The sequence below is a fragment of the Mustela putorius genome, unplaced genomic scaffold, assembly GCF_011764305.1.
Source record: "Mustela putorius furo isolate JIRA1106 unplaced genomic scaffold, ASM1176430v1.1 tig00001867_pilon_pilon_pilon, whole genome shotgun sequence".
In the NCBI taxonomy this organism is placed as follows: domain Eukaryota; kingdom Metazoa; phylum Chordata; class Mammalia; order Carnivora; family Mustelidae; genus Mustela; species Mustela putorius.
This window is the reverse complement of record NW_025421892.1, coordinates 101,682-110,471: the sequence shown is the minus strand read 5'-3', so window position 1 is coordinate 110,471 and position 8,790 is coordinate 101,682. Positions and strand designations below refer to the sequence as shown.

General features: G+C 53.3%; 1 pseudogene; it reads right to left on the bottom strand.

The window, feature by feature from the left end:
• Nucleotides 1–1,884: 1,884 nt before the first annotated feature.
• Nucleotides 1,885–7,142, bottom strand: LOC123394196 (annotated as a pseudogene).
• Nucleotides 7,143–8,790: the final 1,648 nt, after the last annotated feature.

Here is an 8,790-nt window from a genome sequence, read left to right as displayed (position 1 = left end):
TTGAATCTTTAGGGGAATAGCTGAGCACCCAGCCATCAGGGAAGTTAGACCTTGCTCTACTTGGTTGGTTTCGAATGGGCTGGAGCTGGGCGAACTGGAGAAAAAAGGTAATTAAGTTTCCTAAGTTTTAGAATGAAGAAAACCCATCCATTGCCATTAAAATAAGGTAGATGGTGCATTGTGTTCAAGTTCAGGAGGATGGCCAGAACCTTGTGAAAAGAGGGAACAAAACTGATACACAAGATAGAGGCGATGCTAACGCTGGTCTAAGTTGTGGACGCAGAGTGGAACCCAAGGATACAGATAACCAAGGTTCTGTTCTGTGGCCCCTTTTTTACACCAATCAATACCAAACCAAAATAGGGGTACCAACAGGTTGTTATTAGCTCTTCACTAGGAAGCCTCATCTAAACCTATACATCTATCTTTAAGTCCATGGTTCTTCTATTTCCTACTTATACTTACCATACCAAGTGCCACCACACAACAATAAATGACACAGCTCTAAGCAAGTTCCAAGTAACAGACAGAAACAGGACAAAAACTTGGGGGTCTGGCGCCTCACTCACTGGACATGGGATAGGCCAAATCCCTTAGTGTTGAAACCCAATGGACTTTGTTAATCAACAAGCACAACTGTTTATAGTTGGGGGGACAATATGGCAGAGCAAAAAGGATCCTCACGTTTGATTCCTTAGTATTAAGGCTACTAAGGACCCTTCCCAGAATGCAAGTACGGAAATCACAGTCGGCCTCCTAACAGTGAGTTGGCCTATCAAAAAATAGAAAATTCCAGGAGGTGACTGGGTGGCTCACTCAACGGAGTAGCGACACGTGATGTCATTCAGCTCAGGCTGTGAGCTTAAGGTCTTGGGCAGGGAGATCACCTTGGAGTCCTGCTTCTTTTTCTCTCTGCCTCCTCCCCCTTGATCTATTCTCCCTTACATAAAATCTTAAAAAGTAAGGGGCGCCTGGGTGGCGCGGTGTCCATGATTTCAGAGTCCTGGGATCAAGGCCCCCAGATCAGGATGTCTGCCTCATCAAGGAGCTTTCTTCCCTTACCCTCCTCTGCCTTCCTCTCTACGTAATCCCGTCAAATAATAAATAAAATCTTTTGGGGTGCCTGGGTGGCTCAGTGTGGTTAAGCCAACTGCCTTCGGCGTCAGGTCATGATCTCATGGTCCTGGGGATCGAGTCCCACATCGGGCTCTGATTGCTCAGATAGGGGGCGCCTGCTTTCCACTCTCTCTCCCTCTCTGCCTGACTCGCGGCCTACTGGTGTGATCGCTTCAAATAAAATAAATAAACTTCTTAAAAAAAAAAAATAATCTTTTTAAATAAAATGCATAAAACAAGGCTTCCTTCCACTTCAATTTCCCCAGAAATGTTCAGTCACAGGCTCGGCGTAACTAGCTCACACATATCGGGACCCTCTACACATCAGGGGGTTCCCCAATACCTACCGGCTCTCCATCTGACATCGTATGATTTTAGGCAGTTTAAAGGGCACCTCATGGGTCAGGGTCCTGGGGTCTAAGCATTAACTATTGGGTATCCCCATCCCTCGTCAGGTACCAGAGGAGGACAAACCGAAGACAAGAGTATCTACCTACTGTGTCCCAGGCTTCTTTATTTAGGAAAGTGATGTGGGATTAAAAACAAGAGCATCTTGAACTTCATCTCCCTCCCAACAGTCCCCCCCAAAGCTCCGAACACCCCTGCCCCCACCACCCTTTGCTGTTCCCAAATTCCTTTCTTAGTGAATGAAAGCAACTGATTCCCAAAAGCCCTGGTAGCAAAACCCAGGTTCTCTTCCCCGCACTCTCCTCGCCCCTTCCTCGGGCCCCCGCCCCCACTCCCTCCTGGGAAGGTCCCAGCACATCCTCAGTTTGAATGCATTGGAGAGCCCGAGTGGGTGACAGACACAGAGGTAAGCCTTCACCCTCAGGGAAAGGGCCTGAGGAATACAACAGCGTAGTGAAGTGAGGGCCCCCATAGCCTGGGGTAACCAAAATGGGGCCCTGGTGCCAGAGGAAGGATACTGGGTGCCCCTGAGAAAGGGGACCCAGCAGCCTCAAAATCCTCTCGTTGCGAATAGTCACTGCTGCTTGAAAACCGTTTGCCCTTCTGCCGACGATTGCAGAACCACACTTCGGGACCACCTGGGATGGAAGACAAGTATAGTGACACTGGATCCTAAGCTCTGGGAAGTGGGGCTGGTTCTGCTTAGTCATTTGGCCAAAGCCAGATCTAGAGCGGTGGCTGGGGGTCAAGAAGCAGAGCCAGGGAAATGGAGGTAATAACGGGAATGGAGGGGGGACACCCAGGGACCCAGGCACCTCACTCCTTCTCAGGGGGCCCTGAGCTGCTGGGCAATGTGGCTGATCTGCTGCAGGGTGGGCTTCGGCCAAAACCTGCAGGAACATGTTCTCCAGGTGGCCTCTCACGCGGTTTCTCGAGACTTGTTCGCTTTCTTTCTCTTTCGGCGGGCTGCACTAGGGTCTCCTGTTTGCATATCTGGTGAGGAGGAGGGATAAGTGGCCAAGGTAGGACATGGATTGGCCAGGCCTTTGGAGCGTGCTGAGCACCAGTGAGGTATGACTCATGAGCTGACTGCTGGACGGCTGGGTGGCTCAGCGGTTTTCCTTGCCTCGGCTTCCGGTCATGGATTCATGATCTCATGTCCTGGGATCGAGCCACATAATCGGGCTCTCGCTCAGCAGGATCCTGTTTTCACACCCCCCCCTTCGCCTTGCCTCTCTGCCTATTGGATCTTGTGATCTCTTTCTCTTTTAAATAAAGAAATACGAGAGGTCTTTAAACAAAAAAGAAAAAAGAAAAAAAAAAAGCGCCAGACGACTGCCATGGGGCACATGCAAGTCGTCCGGATGCGGTCGCCGCCCACCAGATGCGTGTGAAGAGGATCCTGAGGGGGTAATCTAGACAAGGCGGTTTTCTGCGGGAGAATTTGGAGGAATTCTCTCCACCCCCACTGAGGATCACGCGCCCCCATGAAGGGGGAAGGAGGAGCGGGCAAACCAGGAAGGAAGTCGCAGAGCGCATGCGACAACCGGCCACGCCAAGACTCGGAAGATCCCGAGCCTCTCCTTCCCACCCTCACCTCCTGTAGGTTTTCGTTGTTGTCAGCTTCCAACCAGAGACCCGACTTCTGCAGCAGGGGCCGCAGCTTACACATGTTTCTTGAAACTGAGCTGTCTGCAGAGCCTCAAAGCGGCAAATGGTGCGTCCTGGCTGAACACCTTCCCTGGGGAGGCCAGGTGAGAGAGCCAGAAGCAAGCATAGGTGTGAGGCAGAAAAGCAGTACCTTTGTGACCCCAAGACCCCCGCAAACGGGCTGGTTCCCACTTCTTCCCCTAGAGGGAACTCAAGGTCCAAGTACGTTTTCTCCTCCTCCCCCCCCCACTCTCTACCCGCTCTTTCATGAGGCGGAAGGTGTAAAGACCTAGCCCCAGAAACACCCTCACCCTTGCCCCACTGGTGGGGAGAATACTCCAAGTTCAGGCAATGTTCTTCCAAGGAAGCATGTGGTCCCCTGTGGTTGGGGGGGGGGGAGGGACACGCTGAATGGGAGACCCACCAAAGAGAACCCCCAGGGTGAGCCCACATCGGCCTGAGTATATCCCAGGGTGATCCTCTTCTGCTTCAGGTTGGCCTAAACTGTTCCAGGTCTTTCTGCAGAGCTTTGATTGTCTTGTCGACTGCAGTCAAAAAGGCAGAGGACATGTAAAAACACAAAACACATCAGGTGGTCAACCCCCCTTCCCATCTGGGCCTCAAGGAATGGTCCATGGGAGTATCTGCACCAGAATGCCTACAAGTAGATGATCTAGCAATAACCTCTCTACAAATGTCATTCACCCCAGAAAGCAACACACACATCCCACAGACACAGGCACACACGTGTGCACAGACAGAAAGGCAGAGCCTTCCTCCAGGAGAACACCTGTCAGCTTATGTAGGGAGCTGCTGCCTGCTGCCCCTATTAGCTCACTTAATACTCACAATAGATTTCTGACTCAAGCATTACCACCAATCTGAGGGCAGTTTCCAAACTAGGAAAGTAAAAGGGCACCATGTCTCTAATTCTCATTTCCCTATACTCTCCCCCAGTTTGCTTCCAGGGTACGACATGGCATGCATACACACGAACACACTACAAAGTAGATACCCAAAAAAAAAGCGTATGAATTAAGTTGAAGGGGTATATAGTTAGTGCTCATTTTTCAAATTGGTTATTATTCTGTATTTTACTCTATCTTTTTTGTAACACATAGGCATGCTCCTTGATTAATCAACAGATGTATTGCCCTTTCTAATAAACCAGCAGCTCCGAAAACTGCGACAGAAATCCGGGCCTCAGGGGGCTTCCATTCTCACGTGGAGAGACAAGTAATTATCCAGTTCATTACTATGTTATAAGCACTGTGCCGAAAAAAGTGAAGCAGGTAGAGGATTACAGAGTACAGCAGTGTAGGAGATGATGGGGATGCAGACAATTTTAAGGAGGATCAAGAAAACTGAAGCTTGGGGCGCCTGGGTGGCTCAGTGGGTTAAGCCTCTGCCTTTCGGCTCAGGTCATGATTCCAGGGGTCCTGGAATCGAGACCCTGCATCGGGCCTCTCTGCTAAGCACGAGACTGCTTCTTCCTCTCTACCTACCTACTTGTGATTTCTGTCTGTTCAAATAAATATATAAAATCTTTAAAAAAAAAAAAAGAGTAAGAAAAGAAAATGAAGCTTGAGCAAAGAGAAAGAGCCGAAGTGAAAGGCCTTGCAGTGGGTGAAGGATGAAGACCGAGGGTGGGTGAAGGGAGGAGGCGGAGTGAGGAAACTCACAAAATCAGAAGGGGGCGCAGGGGCAAAACAATCAAAGGAAAACAAAAAAAAAAAAAAAAAAAAACAACACAAACAAAAAGGCGCAGGGCAAGTCTTGTGTGATCATGCTGTTCCATGAAATGGGGGAGCCACTGGATGGAGGTGTGGCAGTAAAATTGACCTGATTTTAAAATGACGTGTTGACAACAGACCTAAGGGATGCAACTACCGTCCGCCCACACCCACCCCATCCCCCCCTTCACTGGGCAGCTGGGACCAGGCCGGTTAGAGCTTTATGGTATTTTTCCAAGGGAAAGGTAGCTGGTTTCCAAAAGATGGGATGTAAAATGTGAAAGCACTGACGACTAACGGTTGGGGCCTTGAGCGCGACGGGGTGATAGTTAGGTTCAGAGTGGAGCAGTTCATGGAGCCATCCCGACAAGAGACAGAAAATGTGGTAGTCCCGTGTACAGTGGTAGTCTCTCGTGTACAAGGCATTTGAGCTCGAGGGTAGGTAAGAGGAAGGAAAGGTACTGATAGAGGCAGAGGGTGATGGACTGCAGCCCTGGGGCACTCCCCTGGTGGGTGGCCAAAGGGACCAGAAGAGAGCAGCTAAAACCTATGTGCCCAGTCCTGGGAAGCTTTGAGGGAAGGGTTCCAAGGGTGGTTGATACATCAAATTCAAATAGGCCAACGCTCAGTACATGCTTCAGAGCTCTAAATGTCCTCCGCTCCCTGAACTGGCTTTGTGTAAATCCTCTACTTACGGGGATCTGAAATAAGGCAACCTCAGCGCAGATCCTAACTCCATCATTTGGTAGGTAGGACCCGTGAAATAGGCTAATAATACCTCCCTGGGAGATTTTGTGCCGGTTAATGAGATAATGATGTAGGGGCACTGAGCACACAGCCAGGGCCAGGAGCCACTTAGGAAATGGACCACAATTGGCAGCCATTATCATTCAAGGCTCAGTCGCCTCCTACAAAGTCTAGGGCCACTGGGTCGGCTGAAGCGCTCGCACCTCCTTCTGTGAGGTCTAAGGGGCTTAGTACTTGATCTCTAATTGCTTACACTTGTCTTTGGAGGACTGGAAGTCACAGCCTTATTCGTCTTTCAGGGAGTGCTGGACACAGAAGTCTTTTCAGTGCCTCGGCAGACCCTACGTTTGGGGAATGGCCTGGGGAGGACTTCTTCCACTTAGCTTTTTGGCTTGCCCACAACTAACCAGAATTAAGGCTGAAATTTGGTGCCAGGGTGTGCACTTTTTGCATAATGGTGACTCACTAGCCCCAAGGCAGAGGTCAAGGGAAGACAAGCCCTAAACTTGACGGGGAGGTAAACCCAACCCCACACGTCCACACACACAGCCCAAACAGGAGCTTCTATCAGAAATCAGTCCCACCCTAGACTTTCAGGAACAATAACCCTGGGATAAGCACTGTTTTTACCCTTAGGCCACACTTAACCCTAAGGCCCAGATCCTGAATCGGTATAAGATCAAATTTTCAAGAAGGGTTAAGGGTGGGAGAAGGGGCTCAAAACCCCAAGCTGGGTATGGCGCTGGGTGGTTATTAAGTGAGCGACCCTGGTCAGGACAGGCCTAAAAGGGGCTACTTGACAAGGGCCAGGCAGGAAGCAAGGCCAGCCTGGGGCAGCTTCCCATTCCTCCCTGGTCTGCCCCAGCCCTCACCTACCTTCACTCTGAATTCCAGCTTTGGTTCCCACCTTCGCCCCCTGCTCTCAGGGCCACACACCCATCTCTGACTTGAGCACGGCCCCAAGCCTGCTCCCCTCTTGGGTTCCAGGCCTAGGCAGCTGTAGGCTACCACCTCACCTCCCCCTCCCGCCCAGCCCCGCCACCTCCTCCCAGCCCCGTTTTAGATCACTCGCCTCCTCGGGGTTTTGCTCCTGCTTCTCCTTGTCCGGCTTCACAGCCCCAGGGGGCTGCAGCGCAGGGCTCCGGGGAGGCTCCCTCGGAGTTGCTCTCCACCCCGGCTCCCCGCTCGCCCTCCGGCTGGGAGGTCTCCAGGCCGCCTTGGGGGCACCAGCCCCACTCCAACCTGAGGTCCACAGTACGCCATCCCTCCGCAGAACTCATAGGGCGGGGGGGGCACGAGGGAATCCCCCACACCTCAGCGCCCGGCCCGACTCCCGGACCGATTCCCGACCCGCCGGGAGGGCCTGGGAAGCTCAGCCAGGTCCGAGGGTCAACCCAACCGGGCTCCGGCCCTCCCGGCCCATCGCCTCCACCGCCCGGCGGGTGGGGGATGCGAGAAGGCCAAGTCGGAAGCCAGGTGTCCCGCCATGGGGGAACGGAGGCGCCCCAAGCCGGGGGCCTGGAAAAATAAGGGCTTTCCAAGAAACTGCTCAACACCTTTCTCCCTCCCCAATCCCACCCACTAGCCTTGACCTCTGGCCCCGCCCCCTGGATGGGTGGAGGAGAGGGAGGTGGGGGTGGGAGAAAAATGAGGCGGAGGGTGTTTGCTTCATGGTGACTGTGGTCCGTCGCGCGAGAGCGGGAAGCCAGGGAGCTCCAGCTAAGTGACTCTCCAGGGCTTTGGACTCTTGACGCAGGCCCCCATTCGGACCTTCACTTCCAACTCGCGAGGGGCTGCCCGTCTTCTCTAGGACTCTGCACACCTTAGAACTGTCTGGGCTCGCTGGGACACTTCCTCCCCGATATTCAGGAGCCCCGGTGCTTGACCCCTCTCCAAAGACCGGGGCCCCATCTCCTGACTGGGGCCTAGGCATTTTCTCAGCCCCTCAAACATTTCTGAGTGTGCATGTGTAGAGGACTGTTGGAGCTACCCCTCATTGCTTAACAGCCACCGGCTGCTGTCCTCCCTCATTCCCAATCCCCACCGCCCCCACCGGGGCTTTGGCATTCCCATCCCAATTACTGGCCATGTTTAAGTCACCCCAAAGCCACAGATGCCCTGTACTCCTCAGCCAAGTGGGCTGACTACCCCATCTCCAAGGGCTCTCTTCCACGCCTGGAGTCTTCTGCTCCAGAGCCCCTTCTAACCTACCAGACCCAGGAATTGACCGCCACTTCCCCTTCTAAAGGCCAGACTCTGGACTGACTGGGCCCACGTTCTCTAACTTTGTCCAGACGGAGGGATAGGACACATCTACCCCACAGGCCCCCCACTGGGAGACCCCCCACCTCAGGCTCCTTGTCCCCCATCAGGGACCCGAGCCTGTAGCCCCGTCGTTGGCCATTCCTCCTCCACCTCCCCAGCCCAGGCCTCTCCAGCCCTCCTAGGCCCTGGGTGGGGAAAGCCAAAGGAGAGAGCTAGGCAGGAAAAAATATCTGACTTCAGGTTCAAAGAAGCTTGGAAGGGACTGGGGGAAGGGGGCAGGACAATGGCCTTGGCTGGACAATCCCAGTCCCCAGAGGGGGCAGCTCTAACCCTAAACAAGTGCTCAACCCTTGAATGGGCCTGGATGGCTCCCCTGGGGACAGCTTCCTGCCCCCCAACCCCCCCAGCCCCCAATCCCCCCCACACAGAATCCCTCTCTGAGCAGGGAAAAGAACTCCAGCAACACCATCCCCCCAATCCCCTCAAAGCCTGAGCCTCAGACAGGGCCCCCCACTGGGACCTAGGTAGCCTGCTCCCCTTCCTCTGGAAGACTCAGGCGTCCAGCCTCATCAGCCACCCCTCCCCCAGACCCCTAGGCCAAGGGATGCACTTTGTTTAGTGGAGCGGCTAGAAAGATGCAGAAGAGGTGGAGAACCCATTTGGAGAGGGGGTGCAGGGCAGGCCTTTCCTAAGCTCTCCCCCACCAGGGTCTATTTTACTGGGCCTCCCTGACTGTCCTGAGGGCCCACACTGTTGGCCTAGGGCTTGATTCTGTTTGCAAGAGAATAGCCCTCAGAGTTCCCGTCTATGAAGAATGATGTTTGCTCCAAAAACTTGTCTTGGGGTGCCTGAGTGCCTCAGTCCTTAAGCA